Source organism: Herpailurus yagouaroundi, unplaced genomic scaffold (genome assembly GCF_014898765.1).
Source record: "Herpailurus yagouaroundi ecotype Mexico unplaced genomic scaffold, PumYag 140, whole genome shotgun sequence".
Taxonomy (NCBI): Eukaryota; Metazoa; Chordata; class Mammalia; order Carnivora; family Felidae; genus Herpailurus; species Herpailurus yagouaroundi.
The window spans coordinates 17,401,207-17,428,660 of NW_024412395.1; the positions used below are offsets into that span (position 1 = coordinate 17,401,207).

Below are 27,454 nucleotides of genomic sequence, written 5' to 3' on the forward strand. Positions count from 1 at the left end.
GAGTAAATTCAGCCTAACTCCTAGCCAGATAAATATATAAACCTCACACTCATGTCCTATTTACCTCAGTTTCTTTACCAGCACATAACATTTACCTTTCAACACAACTTACAAGGCATAGTAAAGTAAAAACCACACAGTTTGAACACAGACAGGAACCATTAGAATCACACTTCCTATGGCAGAGATGTAGGGATTATCAGTCTGGGAACTTAAAACCACTTCCATTCCTATGATAATGCAGACAATGAAAAAAGTGAACATGCAAAAAGAGATGGTGAATGTAAGCTAACAAACATTAGCACCTCTGTTGCTCTAGTTACCTTTATTATTCTTATTTTACTAACAATCCTTGAGTTTGCCCTAGCCCTAATTCAAGCTTATGTTTTTACCCTACTAGTAAGCCTATACCTACATGGCAATACCTAATGACCCACCAAACCCATGCATATCACATAGTCAACCCTAGCCCATGACCACTTACAGGAGCCCTTTCAGCCCTCCTAATAACTTAAAGGTCTAGCCATATGATTTCACTATAACTCAACATTACTACTAACTTTAGGAATAACTACCAACATATTAACCATATACCAATGATGGCGAGACATTATCCGAGAATACATTCCAAGGTCACCACACACCTATTGTTCAAAAAGGTCTGCGATACAGAATAATTCTCTTCATTGTCTCAGAAGTGTTCTTTTTTGCAGGCTTCTTCTGAGCTTTCTACCACTCAAGCCTAGCCCCAACTCCCGAATTAGGAGGCTGTTGACCCCTCTTAACCCCCTAGAGGTATTACCCCTCTTAACCCCCTAGAGGTCCCATTACTTAATACCTCAGTATTTCTAGCCTCTGGAGTATCAATTACTTGAGCTAACCATAGCCTAATAGAAGGTAATCGAAAACACATACTCCAGGCCCTATTTATTACAATTTCCCTGGGAGTGTACTTCACACTCCTTCAAGCCTCAGAATACTATGAAACATCATTCACAATCTCAGATGGAGTTTATGGATCCACTTTCTTTATAGCCACAGGATTCCACGGACTACATGTAATCATTGGCTCTACTTTCCTAATTGTATGCTTCTTGCATCAACTGAAATATCATTTCACATCAAATCATCACTTCAGATTTGAAGCCGCTGCTTGATACTGACATTTCGTAGACATGGTCTGACTATTCCTATATGTTTCTGTTTATTGATGAGGATCCTATTCCTTTAGTATTAACCAGTACAGTTGACTTCCAATCAACCAGTTTCGGTATAGTCCGAAAAGGAATAATAAACGTAATACTTACTCTACTCAGCAACACACTCCTATCCACACTACTTGTATTGATCGCATTCTGATGACCTCAACTAAATATCTACGCAGAAAAAGCAAGCCCATATGAGTGTGGATCTGACCCTATAGGGTCTGCTCGTTTACCCTCTTCCATGAAATTTTTCTTAGTAGCCATCACATTTCTGTTGTTTTACCTAGAAATTGCATTGTTACTACCCCTCCCTTGAGCCTCACAAACAAATAACCTATCGACTATGCTCACCATGGCTCTTCTACTAATCTCACTATTAGCCGCAAGCCTAGCCTATGAATGAACCCAAAAAGGACTAGAGTGAACTGAATATGATAATAAGTTTAAATTAAAACAAATGATTTCGACTCATTAGATTGTAGTTTGCCTTATAATTATCAAATGTCTATAGTCTATATTAATATCTTTCTAGCTTTCATTATGTTATTTATAGGACTAATATATCAGTCCCATCTAATATCCTCCCTCTTATGCCTAGAAGGTATAATGCTATCTCTATTCATTATAATAACTGTAGCAATCCTAAATAGCCATTTCACACTAGCTAGCATAACCCCTATTATCTTACTAGTATTCGCAGCCTGCGAAGCAGCATTGGGCCTATCCTTACTAGTAATAGTATCAAACACATACGGTACTGACTACGTACAAAACTCAAACCTCCTAAAATGCTAAAAATTATTATCCCTACCGCAATACTCATACCACTAACATGACTATCAAAACCCAACATAATCTGAATCAACTCAACAGCCTACAGCCTGTTAGTTAGCCTCATTAGCCTTACTTACCTCAACCAACTAGGCGAGAACAGTCTTAACTTCTCACTATTATTTTTCTCAGACTCACTCTCTGCACCCCTATTGGTACTAACAACATGACTCCTACAATTAATACTTATAGCCAGCCAATCACACCTATCAAAAAAACCCCTAACCCGAAAAAAACTATATATTACAATACTCATTCTCCTGCAGCTTCTCTTAATTATAACATTTACTGCCACAGAATTAATTATATTCTACATTCTATTTGAAGCCACATTAATCCCTACCCTAATCATCATTACCCGATGGAGTAACCAAACAGAACGATTAAATGCCGGCCTATATTTCTTATTCTACACCCTAATAGGCTCACTACCTCTACTGGTCGCACTATTATATATCCAAAATACAACAGGATCCTTAAATTTCCTAATTATTCAATACTGAGCCAAGCCAATTTCAACCACTTGATCCAATATTTTTCTCTGATTAGCATGCATAATAGCATTTATAGTAAAAATACCTCTGTACGGACTCCATCTCTGACTACCAAAAGCACACGTTGAAGCTCCTATTGCCGGATCAATAGTTCTTGCCGCCATATTATTGAAACTAGGCAGATACGGAATGATACGTATTACAGTCTTACTTAACCCTGTAACAAACCAAATAGCATACCCCTTCATAATACTATCCCTATGAGGAATAGTTATAACAAGCTCTATCTGCCTACGCCAAAAAGACCTAAAATCTCTAATTGCATACTCATCTGTAAGTCACATAGCTCTAGTAATTGTAGCAGTACTAATCCAAACACCATGAAGCTATATAGGAGCAACAGCTCTCATAATCGCCCACAGACTAACTTCATCAATACTATTCTGCCTCGCAAACTCAAACTATGAACGAGTATATAGGCAAACAATAATCCTAGCATGAGGTTTACAAACTATTCTTCCCCTAATAGCTGTCTGATGACTACTAGCTAGTCTTGCAAACCTAGCCCTGCCCCCTACAATTAACTTAATCAGAGAGCTATTTGTAGTAATAGCCTCCTTCTCATGATCTAACGTTACCATTATTCTCATAGGTACAAATATTATCACCACAGCCCTATACTCTCCTTACATACTTATTACAACCCAACGAGGTAAGTATACACACCATATTAAAAACAACCCATCATTTACACGAGAAAATGCTCTAATAACTTTCCACCTACTCCCACTCTTTCTCCTATCGCTTAATCCTAAAATCATACTGGGTCCTATTTACTGTATATATAGTTTAACAAAAACATTAGATTGTGAATCTAATAATAGAAGTGTAAACCTTCCTATTTACTGAAAAAGTATGCAAGAACTGCTAATTCATGCCTCTGCGTATAAAAACGTGGCTTTTTTAACTTTTATAGGATAGAAGTAACCATTGGTCTTAGGAACCAAAAAATTGGTGCAACTCCAAATAAAAGTAATAAACTTATTTGCCTCATCTATACTAACTGCAATATTCATCATACTACTACCCATTATCATATCTAATACTCAGCTATACAAAAATAATCTATATCCACACTATGTAAAAACCACAATTTCCTATGCCTTTGTTATTAGCCTGGTCCCGACCATAATATTTATTTCCTCCAGACAAGAAGCAATCATCTCAAACTGACATTGACTGTTGATCCAAACTCTTAAACTATCACTAAGCTTTAAACTAGACTATTTCTCAATTATTTTTGTACCTGTAGCACTCTTCGTTACATGGTCAATTGTAGAATTTTCAATATGATACATACATGCAGATCCATACATTAACCGATTTTTTAAAAATATCTCCTTATATTCCTAATTACCATAATAGTCTTAGTAACCATGAACCCCTAAGATTTTAAAGTGATTCGAGATATCAAGAGCACCATAACAGAAATAAAAAATGCCTTTGATGGGTTAACAGACTCAACATAGCTGAGGAAAGAATCATTGAGCCTAAAGAAATGCCAGCAGCACCTTCCAAAAAGGAAACACAAAGAAAGAAAATAAAAAATATGGCACAGAAAACCCAAGACCAGTGGGACAATTGCAAAATGTGTAATACACACGTTAGGAATACGAGGACAATGGAGAAGAGAGTTATTTGAAGCAATAATGACTGAGGATTTTCCCAAATAAATAGTCACCAAATCACAGATCCAGGATGCTCAAAAAATCAAAAGCAGGACAAATACCCAAGACAAACATACAAATGACTAATAACAAGAACAAAAAACCCACCAACTATGCTTAATATATTCAACTATGGATAATTAAAACAGCCTTGGAAATCTGGAGCAGGGGTTGTGGGTGTGAGGAGAGAGGGGTAAGAACACCTTACCCAAGAGGAACAAGGATAAGAAATACCTGAGATTTCTTTTCATAAACCATGCAATCAAGAAGAATGGAATATTTCAAGTGTTAAAAGAAACATCAAACTATCTAACCAGTGAAATTATCCTTCAAACACACTACAGAGTAAGGAAAATTGTCAGGGATAATGACTGGCATTACATCAATGGTAAAGAAGTCAGTTCTCCAAAAAGGCACAACAGTTTCTAATGTGCATGCATTAGCAAGAGATGTGTCAAGATACATAAGGCCAACATTGACAGAACTGCTGGTAGAAAGAGCTGAATCCATTACTACAGCTGGAGAATTCAATACCCTCTATCAGTCACTGACAGATCCAGCATACAGATATTCAGTAAGATCACAGATGACCTGAACAGTATCACCAATCAACTGGATCCATTACCATCTGTAGAACACTTCATCCAACAGAAAATTATATATTCCTGTCAAGCTCACAGAACATTCACTGAGATAGGCCATATTTGCGGCCATAAGATACATCTGAACAGCCACAATAACAGAAATCATAGGAACTATGTTCTCAGACCACAAATGAGTCAAATTAGACCTCACAAACAGAAAGATATCTGGAAAATGACAAAAACATTGTAGATTAAATAAGCTTCTAAAGAACACATGGTCTGTTAGAGGGGAGGTTTGTGGGGGGATGGGCAAAAGAGGTCAAGGGGATCAAGAGTACATTTATGGTGATGAGCACTGAGAAATGTAAAGAATTGCAGAATCATAATGTACACCTGAATCTAATATTACATTGTATGTACATTATACTTGAACTTAAAAATATATATATGTGTCAAAGAAGACATTTCTACAGAAATTTTTAAATAGTTCAATCTAAATGATAGTGACAATTGAACAGATTAGAGGGAAATTTGTAATACTGAGTGCATATAAGCACAGTGAGTATAAAATTTTCTGCTTATTTATGATTTAAAAAATATAAGGTACTTTAGTATACTCACAGCAAGTACAGTTCTGAAGAGGTAAATTAGAAATGCACAAATTCCCAGGGAGGCAGTAATAATGTTATGATTCCACAGAATTCCAAACACATCAGAGCCAAGAGAGAAATGGTATGCTAAAATATGGAGAAGCTGAAATAATATTGGAGACAACAAGGAATCCATCAAAGACATTTACAATATAACTGTCACAAAGAATCATCTTTACAAACTCTCAACCAATCTCCAGGAGACTTTCAAATGCCTCCTCAAAGGAGGAGGACAGACGGCTTAGAAAGCAGCAGGAGCAAACTTTTGGGAGTGATGGAGTGTGTTTACTCTCTTACTGTGGTGATAGCTTCATTACTCCTTACATATGTCAAATATCAACAAATCATTTCCTTTAAAAAGGTGTTACTATACATAAATTACACCACACTGAAGCTATTGGAAAACTCTAACAGGCAACACTTAGGGATTTTATTTTGCTGACAAACACATTCCAAATACTTTCTAAATAGTTAACTTAAGAATCTATAAACAAACTTAAAATAGAAAAATATGTAATGCAAACATATGGTAGATAAGAAGTCAATGACTTTTATTGTACATTCTTAAAGTATCTAAATAAACTCCTTTGAAATATCCCCAAAAATATGCCCCAAATTTTTGGAAGAATGGGAGAAAGTAACAATAAAAAATGTACTAGAGATACAAATGAGAATGTTAGACAGATAGATGTTTACAGATAGGGATATAACTGAGAGAGATGGGTAGTTGCTATTATGAGATTATTATTCCAAGCAAATTATACTTATTTTTCACTTCCTAAACCCATGGACATTTTCTTTTAATGTTTGATACCAAATCATAGCCCAAAATGTCAGATTTCTGAAGTAAATAAAGACTTGCATAATCAGATGATCTTGTATATTCTGATGATATCTATGAGATTTTAAGTTCCTCTGAATACACCCGTCAAATAGCCAATGAAAGGAATTCACATTCCTATTTCACAGTATTGTACCTAAATCAATCAATAACAACTTTGAAAATTTCTAAAAGAATACAAAAGTCCTGGATATGGTTATCAAAACAAAAGAACACATATCATTTTACAAAAACTAGACTTACCAGTATTTTAGGAGCAAACACACACACAATGCAATTCACACGAATTCACATACGAAGCTGTAATTTTGTGCAACTGAACCTTTCTAGAAAGTAGCCTCCACAATGTATACCATTTGTTTCTTCAGCTCTCAGAACTGAGGTCACTAAAATGTGTGCTGATTGGAAATGTACACGGTCTTTGAGTGGCCACTGTCTGAAAGAGAACAGGGGCTGTCAGCACAATGATCATGGGGATCAAATGCACCAAAAATGGGCCATATTGATATGAATGTAAACCATCCTCAGTCTTGGGTACTCTTGAAACATCTGGCAGCTGTCTAGCTGCTAATATTAGTAATTGACTCCTTTTTTTAAAAAAAAAATATTGTCAAGTTAGCTAACATACAGTGTATACAGTGTGCTCTTGGTTTGGGGGGTAGATTCCGTGATTCATAGCATATATACAACACCCAGTGCTCATCCCAACAAGTGCCCTCCTCAATGCCCATCATCCATTTCCTCCCTCTCCCATCCCCCCCCCATCAACCCTGTTTGTTTTCCATATTCAAGAATCTCTTATGGTTTGTCTCCCTCTCTGAAACTATTTTTTCCTCTTCTCTTACCCCATGGTCTTCCATTAAGTTTCTCAAGTTCCGCATATGAGTGAAAACATGATAATCTGTCTCTGACTATACCCTCCAATTCCATCCATGTTGTTGCAAATGGCAGGATTTCATTCTTTCTCATTGCCAAGTAGTTTTCTCTTGTATGTATAATCCACATCTTTATGCATTCATCAGTTGATGGACATTTGGGCTCTTTCCATAATTTGGCTATTGTTGAAAGCATTGCTGTAAATGGTATAAAGGGTATATGTGCCCCTATGAATCAGCTCTCCTGTATCATTTGGATAAATTCCTAGTAGCACTATTGCTGGGTCATAGGGTGGTTCTATTTTTAATTTTTTGAGGAACCTCCACACTGTCTTCCAGAGTGGCTGCACCAGTTTGCATTCCCACTGACAATGCAAGAGGGTTCCTGTTTCTCCACATTCTTGCCAACATCTGTTTCCTGAGTTGTCAGTTTTAGCCACTCTGACTGGTGGGTGGTATCTCAGTGTGGTTTTGATTTGTATTTCCCTGATGATGAGTGATGTTGAGCAGTGTCTGTTGGCCATCCGGATGTCTTCTTTGGAGAAGTGTCTATTCATGTCTTCTGCCCATTTCTTCACTAGGTTATTTCTTTTTGGGTGTTGAGTTTGGTAAGTCTTTTATAGATTTTGGATACTAACTCTTTATCTGTCATTTGCAAATATCTTCTCCCATTGTGTCAGTTGCCTTTTAGTTTTGTTGGTTGTTTCCTTTGCAGTGCCGAAGTTTTTTATCTTCATGAGGTAGGTCCCAATTGTTCATTTTTGCTCCTATTTCCCTTGCCTTCAGAGATGTGTGGAGCAAGAAATTGCTGTGGCTGAGGTCAAAGAGGTTGTTGCCTGTTTTCTCCTGTATGGTTTTGATGGTTTCCTGTCTCACATTTAGGTATTTCATTCATTTTGAGTTTATTTTTGAGTATGGTGTATGGTGTAAGAAAGTGGTCCAGTTTCATTCTTCTGCATGTTGCTGTACAGTCTCTTCACTACGTTCTCACAGACAATGTCCATTAACAGGGGCAGGTGGGAAATACAACAAAAGTTAGTTTATGCAAAACTCAGAGATGAGGTAGGAGAGAGAGCTGAACTGATCTATGAGATGCAACCCAGATAGAGAAGGAAAATTCTAATAAAGACGACCAAGAAATTTCCTCCTTTGTAGTCTCAAAAGAAACAGAATAGATTCTATTTTGACTAGAGTTATTCATGGGGGATGATTCTGCCTCAATACAAGGGTTGTTCCAGATTACTGGGGCTTTCCAGATCCAGCTCTATGAATCTGGTGCCTGCCAATCTAAAGAAATCTACTTATTTCTATAGGTATTCCCTGTTTCTCTCCCCTGGGGGGTACAGATTTTGATGTTTAAAAATGTTTATGTATTTTTTGAGAAAGAGGGACCATGCAAGTGGGGGAGGGGCAGAGAGAGAGGGACATAAAGAGTCCCGAGCAGGCTCTGAGCTGTCATTGAAAAGCCCAACATGGGGCTCAATCTTACAAACCGTGAGATCATGACATGAGCCAAAATCAAGAGTCACACACTTAACTGATTGAGCCACCCAGGTACCCTATAGGTTTGCCTTTTCATAAGTAAGTGAAACATTCACATCGGGATCTAGGTATATCTTTATATTCGAATAATCCTAAAGACATTTGGGAACTTTTTGCTTTGGGTAAATCAACCCTCTGCACATACATGGTTAAAGAAAGGACAAATTCCTTCACTTCCTGATCATGTGGCTTCTAGTGATTTTCCTATTGTACATGTCCCAGCAGGATGCAGCTAGTTTCTGCTGGGTTGCTCAGAACTCCCATCAATGTTATGGGACAGAGTCCCTAGGGGCAGCCTCCAAAACCACAAAGAATGGGCTGATCAGAAATTCTTAAAAGTCAACAAACAAGGAAGCAAAGAGCACAAAGGACATTTCACTTTTTAACCCTCTAGTGTGAACACCAATGCTTCAGATACCACTGTTCCCAGGGCTAGCAAACTTCACAAATATGAAAGATGTGCTGATAGGAAAACTAACTACATATAAGAGAGACCCCAAACTCACAAAGCTTGAAGCAGGATCTTTACAGGGCTTCCAGGAGTCAATCTAATATCCATAGATGCTATTAAATAAGTTTCTTACATTTTTGAAAACAATTTTAATGAGATATAATTCACATATCATATAAGCCCCTATTGAAGACTCAGATCTCAGTGGCTTTTAGTATCTTCATAAATCCTTCCTTGTTGACACTATAAATATACTGTTTTTAGGTTTCCATCCTGTCAATGCTGATCTTTTTGGACAAAGCAGCACAAGCCGAACCCAGAACTGGATGTGGACAGCTGTGGAAAAACCTGGCCTGTGGTCTTCAGTCTTCAGGAAGAACTGAAGTTCTTCTGAAGTTCCCATCAAGAACCCCATGAATAAGCTGTTGTTTAACCACAGTATGAATGAACCCAATAGGAAGGAAGAATCCACCTATGTCCCATGTTTACTCACATTTGGGTTTGAGTAACTGGGACACCAGAGCATGAGTAGACAGAAAAACACCCTCTGCACCTTCGTGTCCTGGTTGTTATCAGGGGGCACCGGGGCACCAGGGAGGAAGTGGGGGTGGGAATGGAGTGGGGTGATAATTGGGGCTGGAGGTGGTGTTTCAGTAAGGGTGGGATTGGGGAGGGTGTGTGTGTCAGGAGAAGAAGGGGGTGAGGGACAGTACCAAGATCAGATCAAGTTCTTGAGTGGAGGAAGGGGGGTTCAGACAGGTTAGTTGGTCAGCAGGTCAACAAATCACTAGGTGAGCAGGACACAAGTAGCAGCTGGAGCAGAGGAGGATCCATCTATCTTCAAGCCTTCAACTCCCTGAGCATTGCTTTAACAGCCTGTAACATTTATACTCTCTCTCTCGAACAATCAGCTGCCTTCACCCCTGGTAGATCAACACAGACACCCAGCGTGACTTAATTTTTTAAAAAGCCACTTCTCACCTGCCACATCACCATGTGCCATCCCAATGACTGTTGCTCTCTGGAACACTGGCAGATCTTCTGGTTTCTGGTCCCTCCCAACCCAGGTCCCTTTCCCCTCTTCTTGGAGCTCTCTCCTTCCTTTCAGAACTCCAATGAAATACATAAGCAGAGTGAGCATCTTCAACCCTCTCTAAATAACCCAAAGAAGATAGAACATACATAAGATATAGATCTTGATAGCAACCATCTAAATCCTACAGCAATATCCATTTATGTGTCCACATCTACATATAACACTGTTGAGGACACATTAACTTTAAGCACATAGGATGCAGATATAAAAATTCACACTATTTTGGCCATCCGTGAAATTTCAATATATTCCAGAGGAATGAAACACACAGAATATCTTTTGGTAATTTAATGTGCTAGAAATAGCTGCTAAAAACCTAACTAGAAATTCCAGTATGTTTAGTAATTGAGAAGTACCTTCATAAATATGAGTAAAGAAATCCCAAAGAAAAAGAGCTATATTTGACTGAATGGTATGAGCATGATAAAATTATATCAAATATGTCTCCAGACCTGGAATATCCTGAAATATTGGTGTGAGAAGATTGGTCCCCAAATCATCTCTAACTGACCTAGACCTTTTAATACCCCAAATAGTGGTCGATCTGTCACTTGTCTATATGACCCTCCTACCCATTAGGATGGACTTTATATTATGAATCCCAGAGGAGGAATAATCCAAGGTGACTCTCATGGGATCTCCTGGGATCTGCAGGAATGAGAGCATTTTAAGAGAAATACTTCATCAGCTTATCTCCTGGGAGCCCTGGGACAACACCCATATTGTTGGCAGCACTAGGTGTGCTGGGCAGGGAGGGCCTAGCAGGTGGCCAGGGTCACCCCAATTATAACTGGAGCAGGGATCAGGGAAAGAAGCAGCAGTGAACAGAGACTGGGGGCCTCAAACAGGTGAGATCATTCATGGAGGTAAAGTAGTGTCCCCAAAGCCAGTATCAGCTTCCCATCTGGAGAGCCCTTTGTGGCCCCTGGGGACAGGGCCAGGAGCCTAGAGTTTGAGATCCAGCTGTGCTGCTTACCAGCTGTGTGACCCTGGGCTGGTTTCTTTCAGTAAAATGGTGTCCTTCCGTATCCATGCCTGTGTCTATAACTGTGCTGTGGACAGGAGGAAGCCACGTCTTGAGCACCTGTGCACATTAGCATCACCATCTCCATGTGATGCAGGATCATCGAGCCCAATGGTCATGAATGAATTGAGATATCGTATCGTGCAAAAAGGTGTTTTAATTATACCACAGGGACAGGACCCATTGGCAGAAAGAGTTGTATTTGAAAGGTGAGGAATGATTGTATACTTTTAAGTTTGGGGGTGTGTGGAGGGTAAAGATAATCTAAGTCTCTAAAGCGATTTGTGCATGTTAAAGAAGAGTCATGGGATCCTGGAGTTCTGGCTGTTGTGAAGACAGGGTTGCTTTCAGTCTCTAGCAAAACATCACCATTAAGGCAGACATGAGCGTCTTTTTTTTTTTTTTTAACGTTTTTTATTTATTTTTTTGGGGACAGAGAGAGACAGAGCATGAACGGGGGAGGGGCAGAGAGAGAGGGAGACACAGAATCGGAAACAGGCTCCAGGCTCTGAGCCATCAGCCCAGAGCCTGACGCGGGGCTCGAACTCACAGACCGTGAGATCGTGACCTGGCTGAAGTCGGACGCTTAACCGACTGCGCCACCCAGGCGCCCCATCAGACATGAGCGTCTTGAGCAGGGTCACGCTCTGCATGTCTCAGGGATTTATCAGTGGGCTGCAAGTTGTGAGAAAATATAATTTTGATTATTATTCTCTTCCCTTTGTTCTCCTCATTCTCCCACCCCGAACAATTTTTTAAGTTTCTTTATTTTGAGAGAAAGACACAGAGAGTGAGCAGGAGACGGGCAGAGAGAGCGGGAAAGAGAGAATCCCAAGCAGCATCCACTCTCCTATTGCTGAGCCCAATGCAGGGTTGAACTCACACCATGAGATCATGGCCCAAGCTGAAATCAAGAATCAGAGCCTTAACTGACTGAGCCACCAAGGTGCCCCCCTGTCCTGTGAACAATTCTGACCCTTAAATCTTTAAGATTGTTGAAGGCAGGTGGAAGGCCTCATCTTCTGTAGCATCTTCCTGCTGAATAGAGACCTAGAGATGTTCCTACCTAATGGGTCAACATTGATTAGTCAGGAATGTATAGGGGAATTGGGAAATGTGGAGGCAGCCAAGTCCAATGTGGACATCAAAGAAGTATCTCTGTGGGTGGTAAGGACCATCTGTCAACCTGAAGTTATTGTAGTGATGGAGTCTTGGCACTAAGCAGAGAAACTTTGGAAAAGGCAACATATGAGGATTAGTATGGCTATAAGAATGAGAAGCCCAACAAAGAGACCCATAATAGTTGACCATAGTCCTCCTGTGAACCAGGAACTTAACCAGTCCTTGAAAGAGAGGGAAGAATTTTGTAGACCCTTAATTTGAGCATAAGTGTCAGGTGGTAATCCTGTCTTATTTTTGTGAAAATCTGGAGTACAAACCTACCACTTTGCTTTAATGAAGCATAGGTGCCTCCTTGGGTTGCAGTCAGGATATCAAGGGCCATTCAGTTTTGGAGGGCCAGTTTTTAAACTGAGCTGGGTCTTTTAAAATGGCTACTGTATGTATGCTTGGCTAAAGCCTCTATTTGCAATTTTACATCAAAAGAGGTGGCCCCTGGGGCGAATATGGCTAAGGGATAAAACCACCAAGAAGTCCTCTTTGTTTGATGTCTAAATTTAACAATATCCTAATTATGAGGAATCACTGGCAAGTGGGAGAAAACTTGCCTCAGGAGATAAGGGCATCCCCAAGTGTATCATCCAATCCAGGTATAAGGAAGTGGGGCCATCCATTATATCCACAAGCATGGTTGACCCCAAGGACTGGGACACACTCTGGTTTTGTCATCCCAGCCACACAGAATTGGTCAAGGTGATAGCTGAGTTTACCACCGCGGGAATCCATCCCATTTTCCAGCTGTTCAAATAATCATATGCCCATGGAGTCCTATTATTATGCCCAGATAATAACAAGCAAGAAGATTCTCTATACATGAGCTACTGTGGCAATTTCTCTGAAGTTTACCTCAAGTTGTCTAGTTTAGGCAAACAACAGACATTCAAAGACAATCAGAACTAGAGTTTAACACCTGCAAAGATATGTTACTGAAACATAATTTTCTCTCCAAAATCACCCTATTTCCAGAGATAGCCAAATCAAAACTAATTCATTTGAAAAACAAGTTTGGTTTTAACAAACTTGGCCAAATTATTTACATAGGCTCAGCAAGAATAGTGACTGGTCATATAGATCTTTGCTAGACAAATGTGCTTTGCTGGAACTTTTTATAAAGAATGTTGATTGAACTTTTAGTAGCTGCTCTAGGCCAAAGTCCAAGCCAAATATTTGCCATCAGATATGCCTGCAGTACCTGTAGATGTGGGTGAATTCCTCTTCTTAAGGTTCCCCAAATATCCTGAGGTTCCTACACCAGCCAGGAAGTGATATTCTTTACTCACCTGGTAAGGCTGCTGGGAAATCTATAAGCAAGGTATCAGGCCAACAGTTCAAAGAGGCTTTTCTGGCTTAAGTTTCATTTTTTAAAATGTTTATTTTTGAGAGAAATATAGGGGGGGGATGAGTAGGAGAGGGTCAGAGAGAGAGGGAGAGAGAAGATCCTTGAAGGCTCTGTACTGACAGTGCAGAGTCTGATGTGGGGCTCGAACTCACAAACTGTGAGATCATGACCTGAGCTGAAGTTGGACGCTTAAGTGACTGAGCCACCCAGGGGTCCATTGGCTTTTTGTTTCATAAAAGCAACCTTGGTTCCTTAAAGCTGTATGGTCATATCTGACATCTATGTATGTCTCTCTGAAATATGACATTCCAGTCAAAGCTTTGGTAAAATAACCAATATTTCCAATGGTGTCCTGTTACAAGGAGAACAGATTCTTTTTTTTTTTAATTTTTTAAATGTTTTTATTTATTTTTGAAGGAGAGAGAGAGATAGAGCATGAGTGGGGGAGGGGTAGAGAGAGGAGGACACACAGAATCGGAAGCAGGCTTCAGGCTCTGAGCTGTCAGCACAGAGTCCGACACAGGGCTCGAACCCACGAACCATGAGATCATGACCTGAGCTGAAGCTGGACGCTCAACTGACTGAGCCACCCAGGCACCCCTGAGAACAGATTCTTATTGAACTTATGCAAACAACTGTAATTGCCTTGAAAGAAAGGATATTCACTGAGAGCTTTTGAATCTCAAAGGGTTCAGCTAGGGAGGAAAGTTAGATGCTTCAGTTTGTTCACAAATGAATATCTTACCATGTTTCTGTAAGTCAGAGAGAATCATCTTAAGAGAAAGTTTCTTAATCTGGAAAAGCAAATATCAGAGAACAAGCAATGTTTCAAATAAGAGTCACAAAAACTATAATCATCTTCTTCAGTTCATTTAGTTCCATGTTACTAATTCTTGTTCAGTTTGAATGTAGCTTTTCATTAGTTCTGGAAATTCTTCCCCATTTCAGCTTTATGATTTTTTTTTTAAGTTTATTTGTTTGAGAGAGATAGAGAAAGCACGAGTGGGGAGGGGGCAGAGAGAGGGAAAGGAAGAATCCCAAGCAGACTCCACACTGTCAGTGCAGAGCCCCACACAGTGTTCAACCTCATGAAGCATCAGTTCGTGACCTGAGTCAAACCAAAAGTTAGACGCCTAATTGACTGAGTCACCTAGGCACCCCAGTTTCATGATCTTAAAGATATCAAAAACCTGCATTTGTTAAAAAAAAAAAGTCCTTTTTATGAATCTGGTTTAAGATGAAACTCATTTTGCAAATGACAAAAGACCATAATCCAATTGATAAGAAAATTCAGTTATGTCTGTGACACAGAACACTTCAATAATCAGAATATCAAATGATATTAAAATGTCAGGAATTTCATATCTATCTATATCCATATCTATCTTTCTCCTTATATGAACAGTTATAGCATTTACCCAAGCAATACAACCTAAGGTTTATCATTATTTGTTTGTACTTTCCATGTAACTTAACATACCAAATAAACAAGCGTGGTTGGTCAAAAAGACTTCATTTACAATTCAAATCGTGGTAAAATTTTAAAGTTCATGCCTAAAAAAGATTATGGATCATTATAAAACTTGAAATTTAATTATTTATTTAACCAACGTTACAAAGGTGAATAGATAGGGTAATATACTTGTTAGTAAAACTTAGCTCCTTTAACATTGAGAAGTTTTAACTTTCTTAACAAACCAAAGACCTGATAAAGACAAAACACAGAAACTGATTTTTCTGGGCAAGGAAAAGAAAAGAGAAAAAAACTTTGTTTACATTTTCTTATCAAGTGCAAACTAGCAATCCAAGAAAACTTTGTCTTTTTTTAGAAGAGAGAGAGCAGAATTTCAATCTTCTAACAGTGAACTTTTAAAATCCATTCATTTGGGGGTGCTTGGGTAGCTCACTTGGTTAGGCGTCCCACTCTTGATTTTGGCTCAGGTCATGGAATCAAACCCTAAGTCAGGCTATGCACTGGGCGTGGAGCCTGCTTGAGATTCTCTCTCTCTGCCCCTCCCCCACATGCGCGCGCGCGCGCGCGCGCACACACACACACACACACACACTCAAATACAAAATAAATAAAATCCATTCATCTCAATCTTATTCTGTCTTGACCACATATAAAATTGCTGTCCAAAGTCTTTTCTTCACAAACCTTCTACAACTTTCTTTAGCATTCAGATTTTCTCCCAAGCCCTTTCTTTCCAAACAACCAATCTCATTTTAGGAGAAAATTACTTTCTTCTACCTCAACAGAAATGTATTCTTATTCCTCACATCTTTCTTACACATCTCTTCCTTTTCTACATGCAGAGTTACTTTCCTTATTTCCGTCAGTCGTAATTACATTTAGCAGAAAAATTTTAAGTGTTAGAAACCTACGTCTCCAGTGAAAACTAAGTAGTAATCAATTGTCAACGTTTTATTTATTTTTGGGACAGAGAGAGACAGAGCATGAACGGGGGAGGGGCAGGGAGAGAGGGAGACACAGAATCGGAAACAGGCTCCAGGCTCTGAGCCATCAGCCCAGAGCCCGACGCGGGGCTCGAACTCCCGGACCGCGAGATCGTGACCTGGCTGAAGTCGGACGCTTAACCGACTGCACCACCCAGGCGCCCCTAAGTAGTAATCAATTGTGAACTGTCTGTTATACCAGATTTTTTCTAGATCTAAAATTTATAATTATATCTTATAATTAAAAAACCATATTTTTCCATAGTACAATCTTTTAATAAATCACAATGCATATTTACCAATAGACCCAAATAACCTCAGCTTCTCTGCAGTAAGAAGCCAAAAGCACAAATCTATGTTCAGTTATCAACGCTACAGCACTCAGTCCTATTTGGAAAAGGCATAGATGGCCAATGAATTCAATTCTATTCATCATTCAAGCAAAACTTTCAAGTTAAAGACTTTGAAAGCTATCTTAACAATTATCCAAAAAAACTCTGAGACAGACAAAATTAAGAATCATTTTAAGTCATCTTTTTGCTAACAAACTGCAACAGAGATAACACAAGCTTATTTGACTTTCTGCACACCTTGGTAGAATAAAAGTTTTATATGTAATGCTGACAACTCCAAAGACACGTCCATCTTCATTAAACCAACAAATGTAGCTTAAATACCATATATATTCCACCTGGGGCCACTAAAAAGTCAATCAGTTTGTTCCCCATGGTCAATTTTTACCTGGGGCCACAGCTGCAAATCTGAAGTAAGTGGTGTAAGTCCAAGGGGGTATTCTTTGCTCCTTGACGATGAGGATAGAAGAAGCCAGTGCTGCCAGAGGCACCAAGGATGGTATGTGAGCCTAATATGAAGGCCGTACCCCAGGTGGTAGAGAAACAGGAGGAGGGATCCTGGGGAGGCTCGCCTGTCTCCCGCACTTGACCTGGCCCTGTGAAACACCCCCGCTCTAAGTGTACCCTGTCCCTACCGTGTACCCCTGTCCTCATGGCCATTCTACCCTTTCGGGAATCCAGGTCTGGGCAAAACCCTCCATAAGCCACTGGCATGGGACAGATGCCCAGCACAGGGTTGGAACCAGGAAAATGCCTTCTTCCATGACAACTTAGATGGAACAGGTCATGCCAGGGTCTGTGCATTCCATCTGCCTGTGCTGGCCTTCAATGGAGTGCCAGAGTTATGTGGAATGTGGTGTGTGTGTGTGTGTGTGTGTGTGTGTGTGTGTGTGTGAATCTACAGTATGCCCCTGTGAGCCTGAGTTCTGTTTCTGTGAGTATATTGACTATGGACATGAGTTTCCTCTTTTTGGTTGTTTTCATGTTTATCTGTGTGCATGTGTATCTGTGTCTGTCTGTGAATGAGCATATATCCACTGTGCAAATCTCTGTGTCCGTGACTGTATTATCTGTATCTCTCGGGTATGTGTGTCCCTGTGGGAGTATCTGTGTGTATCTCTTTCATGTCTGTGTGTGAATTGGTCCTATGTGTGAATTTGAGGCCCTTTTGACTGTTCTTGAACATACCTGTGGGTATGTGTGTGTGTTTTCTGTGTGTAGTCTAGTATGTGTAGAGTTTGCTTTATGGGGCTGATTCACGTAGCCCTGAGTGTGTGTGTGTGTGTATGTGTGTGTATTCCCCTCAGGATGTCATTGGCTATGCCTGGTGTGTGTGTGTGTGTGTGTGTGTGTGTGTGTGTGTGTGTTCCCCTCAGGGAATCTGCTGTGTGGGTCTGTGTGTGAGCCTGTCTATGAGCCCCATACCTGAGTCCCCAGATGAGGCTGTGGGTGGTTCCATGCCTGTGTGTCTCTGTGTTTGTGGTGTCTGTTTCTTCCTCTGCACATGTATGTCTGTGCAGCTCAGAAATAAGCAGCTGCAGAGGGGGCCCTTCAAGGGTGACTCCTGGGTGGATGAGCAAGAGACAATATGTGCTTTCCCCACCCTCAGGCTCAGCTCCCTCTGCCCATTTTTCTCTCATCCTCCGGTGTTCCCCTCACCCCCCACCCTTGTGGTGCCATCTTAGTCCCCAAGGATGGACAGAGTGAAGGGTCAGCTCAGGATCACAGGCTGCAGATGGCAGGAGGAGGTGATAAAGTGTGGTGGGGTGGGGGCTCTGGGCCCCTGGTGAGGCTGAGAATACTATTCCTGGACCCTGGGAAGGGTGAGTGAATGGAGGCCCCAAGGGAGGGCTGGGGAAACAGAGCTCCTGGGACCCACGGAAGGAAGGCAGGATTGGGCACCCTGGGAAAGAGCTGGAGGAGTCCTGCAGGACTCGTAAGTCCCCAAGGGGCAGATCCCTCACTCACCTGTGCTGGTACAGGCTGGGGCCGGGAAGCAGCAGCAGCATTCAGAGGCAGCAGAGGCAGCAGATCCATGGGATGGTGGATGGAGCAGTGAGCCATGGTCTTACAAGCAAGTGGGGTCACCACGCTGGGCTGCCCTCGGCCCCTTCTCCCTTCCCCAGACACCTCACTAGCTCTGGCCCTGGCATCACCTCCAGCAGGGCATGGGCAAACCAGGCAGAGACGGACACCTGAGGCCACAGGAGTGTCCCCCAGACCTCTGTGTCCTAGTTGCTGAACGGGCATAAGGAGTCACCCAGGGCCCCTGGAACCAGGAGGGAGAATCTAGCCCTGGAAACTTCTCTTATGGGACTTGGGGAGAATTATGCAGGGACAGCATTCAATTCCAGTTCATTCACAGAATAAAAGCACAACACGAGGTTACCTTAGCTGCTGCTGTCAGTGTTTTCTTGCCCAGGCCACATTTGAGCACTTACGCAGGGATTTGGAGGACTTAGATGCAAAAGAACTTAAAATTCAAAACTCTCAATAAATTTGGTATAAAAGGAATTTACTTCAACATAATTAAAGGCCATATATGACAAGCCCACAGTGAATATCACATTCAGTAGTCAAAGTTGAAAGTTTTTGCTATAATATCCAGAGCAAGACAAGGGTGTCCACTCTCTCAACTTCTATTCAACGTAGTATTGGAAGTCCTACAACAGCAATCAGGCAAGAAAAAGAAATAAAAATCTTCCAAATCAGGAAGGAAGTTGTAAAATCACCCATTTGCAAATAACATGATCTTATTATATAGAGAAAACCCAAAACCTCCACCAAAAAAGAAAGAAGCAAACAAACGAACATAGTATATGTTGTCACTACATTTACCAAGTCACTGTATTTTAAGGGCAAATCCTGGCAATATGCCATTCCATCCATTACAAGGCTCTACAGTAACTGTACTTAATCTGCTGTATGTACTGCAAAGTCAGTTGCTAGGGCTTATACTCAGGCTAGGGATCAGCCTGATTGCCAGGGGTGTGTCAGTGCCTTATGGCCTTGAAGGAGAGGGAGACCAGCAGCTTTAGTAACTTAATCTGATTGTGCATGCCATGCATGTTGGCAGGGGGAAGCAGCACTGTCAGGCATGAGGCGATAGATTGGGGCAGAATGCCATACCAGGACCCCCATGTTCTCTCCTCTTTCGATGGGGTGTGCTCCATTCCAGGTATAGTGCATTTCCACAGGTATACTTTCAGCAGAACAACAGAATCACAATGGAGATTGAGTAGATCCTCTCACCCAGGGGTACAGAGTAACTCACCTAACCTATAGGACATCCGAGTGCAAATTCCAGTAGACAACACCTTTTGGTGTTCTCAGCAGCACAGCATATGAATCCACAGTGAGAGCTGGGGCCATAACTGTCTCCCTAGACTTCTATACCTTTATAGTATTGGGTGCCTCAGCAGGGGTCCCCAGTCTGGCATATGGGGCCACAGACCCTACTGTTTGATCGTTCAAATGCATTAAAGCCTGTGACAGCACATTAGTCACAGGGCCAAGGTGGTTTTCCCTGTTAATAATTTAATCTGCTGCTTTAATATTCCATTTTTCCTTTCTACCAACCAGTGCTTTATGAGCCAGGACATGGAAAACAGTGAGGATCACCTCAGGCTCTTGCAGGTGAGCCAAATGTCCTGATACCATAGGGCTTAGTTATGATAATCTGCCCTTTGGCCTCCCAGTGTCTAAATTCTAGGCTTATCTCTTTAGAATAGCCCACCTGTCAGTGCAAAGGGTTAATGGCTATAGCTCATGAGTGCTCACCAGTGAAACCTTTCTGAGTTCAGCCCAGTGACTGCTTAGCTTGTTCCTGTTTCCACCCAGATGGTGTCAGTATTGGGTTGAATAGCAACTTGAGTTCCTCTGTGTGGGTTTCCCCAAGTAGACCTGTCTGTATATTAGGCATCAGAGGGAATTTCTTCCATTTCCTCTATAGGCCACAGAGGCCACAACACGAATAAGAGTGGGGGCATTTGAAGAATCTACATATTCTATAGGACCCAGTAGCACCTACATTTCTGGAGACAGTGGGCTGTACACGGAAAATTATAAAACTTATATGAAAAATTAAAGAAAACAGAAACAAATGAAAAGATATCCTATGTTCATGGATCACAAGAATTAATACCATTGAAATGTCCATATTACCTAAAACCATCTATAGGTCAATGCAATCTCTATCAGGATTCCAATGGCATTTTCAGAGAAGTGGAAAAAAAAACAACCCTAGAATTTGTATGGAACCACAAAAGATTTCAAATAGCCAAAGCAATCTGAGGAAGTATATAAAGCTAGAGGCCTCATACTTCCTGACTGAAATTGCATCACAAGGTTACAGCAATCAAAACATTATGGTACTGGCATAAAAAAAAGACACATAGGCCAATAGAATAAAGATCCCAAAAATAAATCCATGCATATGTGGTCAATTAATTTATAACCAAGAAGGCAAGAATATACAATGGGTAAAGGACAGTCTCTTCCATAAATGGTGCTGGAAAAACTGAGTAGCTACATGCAGAAGAATGAAATTGAAATCATATTTTATACTAGTCACACAAATTAACTCAACATACTTAAATGTTGTACATGAAACTGTGAAAGTCCCAGAAGAAAACCAACAGGAAAAGCCCCTTAATATTGGTCTTGACAACATTTTTTGGATGTGATACTAAAAGCACAAGCAATAAAAATTAAACAAGTGGAACTACATGAAACTAAGAAGCATCTCACAGCAAAGGAAATTGTCAATAAAATCAAATGTGAACCTACAGAACGAGAGAAAATATATGCAAATCATATATCCGATACGGGGTTAATATCCAAAATATTTAAAGAACTCATATCACTCAATAGCAGAACCCACAAATAATCCAATTTAAAAATGGGCAAAGAACTTAAATAGACATTTTCCCAAAGATTTTTCCAAAGACACACAATGGCCTACAGGTACACGAAAGGTGCTTAATATCACTAACACCAGGGAAGTGCAAATCAAAATCATAATGAGATAACTGTCTCACACCTGTTAGAATTATTATAAAAAAGATAAGTGATAACAAGTGTTGGTGAGAATGTACAGAAAAGGGAATCTTTGTGCACTGCTGGTAAGAATATAAATTAGTATGCCCACTATGGCAAACAGTATGGATGATCCTCAAAATATTGAAAATAGAACTACCAGGGCACTTGGCTGACTAGGCCAGTGTAGCATCCAACTCTTGATCTTAGGGTCATGAGTTTGAGTCCCACACTGGGTGTAACAAACAAACAAACAAACAAACAAACAAACAAACAAACAAACTTAAAAAAAATAGAACTACCATATGATCCAGCAAACCCACTCTGGATATACAACCAAAGGAAACCAAATTACTACCTCAAAGAGATATCTGCCCCTACATGTTCATTGCAGCATTATTCAAAATAGCCAAGACATGGAAACAACCAAAGTATCCACTGACAAATAAATGGATAAAGAAGATGTGATTTATATATATAGATATAGATGGATATATGATATATGAATATAATACACATAATGAAATATTATTCAGCCATAACAAAGGAAATCCTCCCATATGTGACAACATGGATGGACCTTGAGAGGATTATGCTAAGTGAAATAAGTCAGAAAGAGAAAGACAAATCTTACATAATACCACTTATTTATGAATCTAAGAAAGTCAAATTCACTCATAGAAACCAAGAGCAAATTGGTGACTGCCAAGGGCTAGGGATGGAAAGATGTTGGTCAAAGTACACAAACCTTCAAGTATAAGATAAGTAAGTTCTGGGGATTGTGCAGCATGGTGACAATGGTTAACAATACTTACTGGATTGTATACTTGAGAGTTGCTAACAGAGTATTTTTGCCACCCCCAATCCCACATATACAAACAGGTAACAATGTGAGGTGTTGGATGTGTTGACCAACCTTACTGTGGCAATAATTTCATAATATACATGTGTACCAAATCATCACATTGTACATCTTGAACTTACATAATGTTATTTGTTAATTATATCTCAATAAAGCAAGAAAAAAAATCAGGTCAAGCATCTACTTCCTTATACAGCCTTTCTGGGACCCTTTTCCCATCTAGTGAGAGTTGACTCAGTTCTTCTGTTCCAACCATACTATGGAATATGTTCTGATAATAACACTAATCACATTTTATTACACTTATTTACCTATACGCCTATCACCCACTAAAAGATTATAAGCTCTTTGAGGACAGAGACAATTTTATTCATCATTATACCTTTCATGACTAAAATACAGCTTGACATAATTAGATTATAAATGGGAAAAATTAAATTATCAATGGGAAATTAAATAAACTTTGCTTCTCCAATAAAAATTCAAACTGAAAAAAAACAGATGTGGGAAATTTGGCTCAAACTTCTCAAGCATGCTTTAAAAATTCTATTTGAGGGGCACCTGGGTGGCTCTGTCGGTTAGGTGTCCAACTTTGGCTCGCGTGGTGATCTCGCGGTTCTTGGACGGAGCCCTGTGTGGGGATCTGTGCTGACAGCTCAGAGCCTGGAGCCTGCTTCAGATTCTGTGTCTCCCTCTCTCTCCCTGCCCCTCCCCTGCTTGTGCTCTGTGTCTCAAAAATAGATAAACATTAAAAAAAAAAAATTAATTCTATTTGAGCTGACAAGGTATAACTTTTTTAAAAACCAAGAGGGAAACAAGAGGTTGTAACATGTCCTGAGGTCGCTATGCCTACATACATTATGCCCTAAAGTCTGAGGCAATGAACACAATAAAAAAAAATCTGTTTATTCTTCTGGGAAAAATAACTCTTTACGTAAATGACTGATATGTTTTACATGGGAATACTCCTCACTTGTAAGGAATTTTCTATTTGGTAGGGTGCTTGTTAAAAACTCAGATTCCTAAAGCCCATGCCAAACAAGTCCTATTAAATCTGAGTCTCTAAGCAGGTGCAACTTTTGCAAGGTTCCCAGATGTTTCCTGACATTTGACCATGGCTTCTCTACCCCCAGTTTATTGTCAAAGTCCCAGATTCTACTCTTGGGGGCTGGGGCTATTTTCCCCTCTTTCCTGACAGTTCTTAGAACTGGAGATTTTTTTCTCTGATGCAAACCTAATGGCCCAATTATACATGACTTTTTAACCCCAAATCTTATTATTGCAAAGCACATTTTTGCTTTGAAAATCACTTCAAAGTGGAGATAACCCAAACATTGACTGGTTTATTTGATTAAGACTCTAAGCCCTTCTGATTACATCACACCTGTCCTCTTCCCTCTGCACTAGCAGTATGCAATTTGCTTCAGAGCACAGGTCTATGGGCTTGAATCTGTTTAAACCTAACAGCAGAGCTGCAGAAAATATACATATATGTCATTATGCGGTCATTAATATCGGTAAGTGAATCAATATAAGATTTTGTGGTAGTAAGTTATATGCAGTACCTAGTGAACATATGTGGTAGAATTTTTCTGATCAATCAAAGCAATACTATTATGGTATTTTCAGTAAATTTATAACAATGTAGAGGTTAATTAACAATTAGTGATCCTCATAGATGCCAGTTTACCAAGATATTATTCTATTCTCTTAGCAATGGAGCTATAAAGCCCTCCAAATCACACAACAGATGTTATACTTTCATTGTTGGTCTCATGGAACTTTTCCAACAATCTATGAGGTTTTCTGAAGGTGTTAGAATTACATCGATTTGAACAACAGAAAGTATATGGGTTTCTATTTATATCTATCATGAGTCAAATGTTCAAACAATAGCTTTTTCGGACATTAGTGCCACAAATGCAAAATAATCCATACCCAATGGAGCCTAACAGAGAGAATTCCTTACATTCTTTTCTTATCAGAGAAGTAGGCTCTGCTTTGAGGGGGGCTGGGTGTTTTTATCTGCCTTTTCACTAATTTTACTAGAAAACAAATGCATAGTTTCCTTCCACATATAAATTCACAAAGCTGTAGAACAAAAGAGCCAGAAGGGACTTAAGAAGTCAACCTCCTTGTTCAAGGTCAGTGGCAAAAATGGGACTATAACCAGATCTGCTCTTTCTACTGTTCCATAAATTCAGTTCAGGTGATTTAACATATGTATATTAGATACCAACTTTGTATAAAGGAAACATCTTTTGAAGCATAATGTTTGTAAAAACACAGCTGTCCCAAAATATCTGCCACAAATCCCTCCTTCGCTATGACATGGTCTCTTGATAAAGTTTTTGTTAAAGCAAAATGTATACCCTGTATACAATAACAATCTGAAAAGAGAAATTCTTTGTCCACCCATGACTCATTCATTTGTCCAGTCAATTATCAAGGATATAGTAAGAGTCTTACCATGTCAGGCACAACTAAGTCTAAGGGTAAGTAGATCAACCAGACATGGTTCCTACCCTTGAGGAATGTACTGGCTAATGGGGAGAGACAGAAATATCAACTAATGACTAATAGCATTATGACCAAGGCAAAGAAATGCTGAAACAGCAGTTTAACATTTAGCTTGAAGGCAGTCAATAAGAGAACATTTGTGATGGATTTGGAAGTACACCTGGTCATCTTTCTTTAAGGTTTGAGTGCAATTAATGGGATGCTACTCTGCTATGCTCAGAGTTACCAACCATCACGTACTGTAACAGAAAGTTCACTCATTCGGAATCTCTAAAATTCTCTTCTCTTTCATACATCAAAACAGCAGTGGGATTCAGTTTTGCCCTAACCCAGTTTTCTAAGTGGAGATTTAAAACCTGGCATCAGCAGGCTGTGTTGGAAGCATGGTACTGGGGGTTCAGAAGTTATCTCAAGGAGTAAGGCAGCATCTATTCACAGTCATAAAGATTCTGAGGATGGAAGAACACACTCCCCAGCATTATGCTCAGAGAAGGGGCCAGGACTCTGAGGATCAATGCTCTGTCATTTCCTCGCCTATGCATATTTGCAAGGCATAAGGCAGCCCCAGAGTGGTGAGGTCAAGTCAGGTGATTACAGAGTGCCTGTCACCTCAAGGGTTAGTGATTATGGAGTTCAGGCTGTAAGACGAACATTTTTTTAGGAATAATGGCAAGAACTGAACAGAAGACTGTAGGGGGCTGTGCTCCTGCATAGGAAACTTTTCCCAAAGGCCCTATGAGGACATTATAGGGTTTGGTTGAGATGATATCTTGCCCTAATGGGCCCAGTTTTCAAGGCTTCTCTGAGTCAGTTTTTCAGTTCACCTGCCCAGTTGCTTACAGGAGAGCTAGCTGGCTGGGTTAGGACTAGTTCCAGGGCTTGCCACATCATAGAAACAGAGTACTCTCTTTGCTTCTTGCCACAACTCAGAACTATTTCTGATCCCATGTCTCACCATGATAATAAGAGTTGTCACCTTCTCTAACACCGTAACGTACCAGAAATGAAGTCATAACTCAAGCTTTCTTCCTAAAATATCCACAGACTCCTTTATGCCAATTTATCCAATCCTTTTTAAGAACACTCAGATGCCATCACTAAGAGGAACTGGCTGGCTTCCATAAGTCAAATGAAAGTCTCTATTCACCTTTTCTGCAGACCTCCTTAAAACAACTTCTATCTGTAAGCAGCGTAACACAATGGTTGAAAGCACAGCCTTTAGAGCCATATTCCTTGAGTTTAAAATATCCTGGCTCCACTACTTACTACCTGTGTAAATTTAAATGTCTTGTGTCAACCATTTGTAAAATAGACATTACAATAGCTCCTACTTCATGGGGTTGTTATGGTACCTATAAAATAGATAAAGCATTTAGATCAGAGTCAGCATAATATAAACACTAGTGATTATTATTTTAGTAAATGCAACTAGAAGCTGTTTTCATGAGAGAGGAAAATCTGACAGGATGCTGTATTACAAAAAGATTAAAAAATTGCCAAATAAACAGCATTCAGGACATCTCAGAGGAAAGAGTTCATATAAAGATATGAAGGTATTTGATCTTTGAACATGTATTTATTGAAGCCCTGTTCAAAGCACCAGTGATATAGGCATTCACAAAAAAGACCCCACTCTCTGTCCTCATGGAGCTAATACTCAATGGGGGGGTTGGGGAACAGATAATTTACCAAAAACATAGGCAAAATGATATAATATATGAGCTCAGGATGAGTATTATGGAAAAAAAAATAAATGGGTATGAGAATTCAAAGTTGGGAAAGATGGTGTAATTTAGTTAGGGTGGTTGGGAAAGCTTTATTGACAAGATAGCATTTGCTTTAGGGCCAGAAGGAGGGAAGGCTGTAATCCATGGGTATAGTTGAGGAAATCCTTTCCATGTTTCTTGCAAAGTTTCTGAGATAAAAACTTGGTGTGTTTGAAAAACAGCAAAGAGGTCAATATAGGTGGAGCAGAGTAAGGGAAGGAGAGACTGGTAGAAGATAAGGTCAAACACTAGCAAGGATGGGGGCAGATAATATAAGATCTCGTAAGCCACAGGGTAATGACTCTGGGTTTTACTCTGAGAGAGCTGGAAGATAATGCAGAATTGTGAATGGAAGAGTCATATAGTCACACTTCAGTTTTTAAAGGACCATTTTGGCTTCTGTGTTAAAAATAATAATAATAAAATTATGAGTCAAAGAGGGAGAAAGCAGGATACCAATGAGAAGGCAGCTACAATGTTCTAGATGAAGAATCATGGTAGCTTGGACCAGGGTGGTAATATCAGAGAGGATGAAAAGGAGTCTGGTTTAGATATATTTAAAGGTAAGGCCAACAGTACCTGCTGACAGACTGGATATGAGGGTAGGGTATAAAATAAAGT

The 27,454-nt window shown here is 39.9% G+C and overlaps 2 long non-coding RNA genes across 2 annotated transcripts in view; one reads left to right on the plus strand and one right to left on the minus strand.

Moving 5' to 3' along the window:
- Positions 1-9,671, plus strand: part of LOC121030473 (uncharacterized) — a 41,493-nt gene extending 31,822 nt beyond the window's left edge. The window contains exon 2 of the long non-coding RNA XR_005790237.1: positions 9,465-9,671. This is a non-coding gene — a long non-coding RNA (uncharacterized LOC121030473). The remainder of the gene's footprint in view (positions 1-9,464) is intronic.
- Positions 294-27,454, minus strand: LOC121030472 (uncharacterized). The gene is made up of 2 exons (XR_005790236.1): positions 27,413-27,454; positions 294-768 (listed from the first exon to the last, which is right to left on the minus strand). It is a non-coding gene; the product is annotated as an uncharacterized LOC121030472 (long non-coding RNA).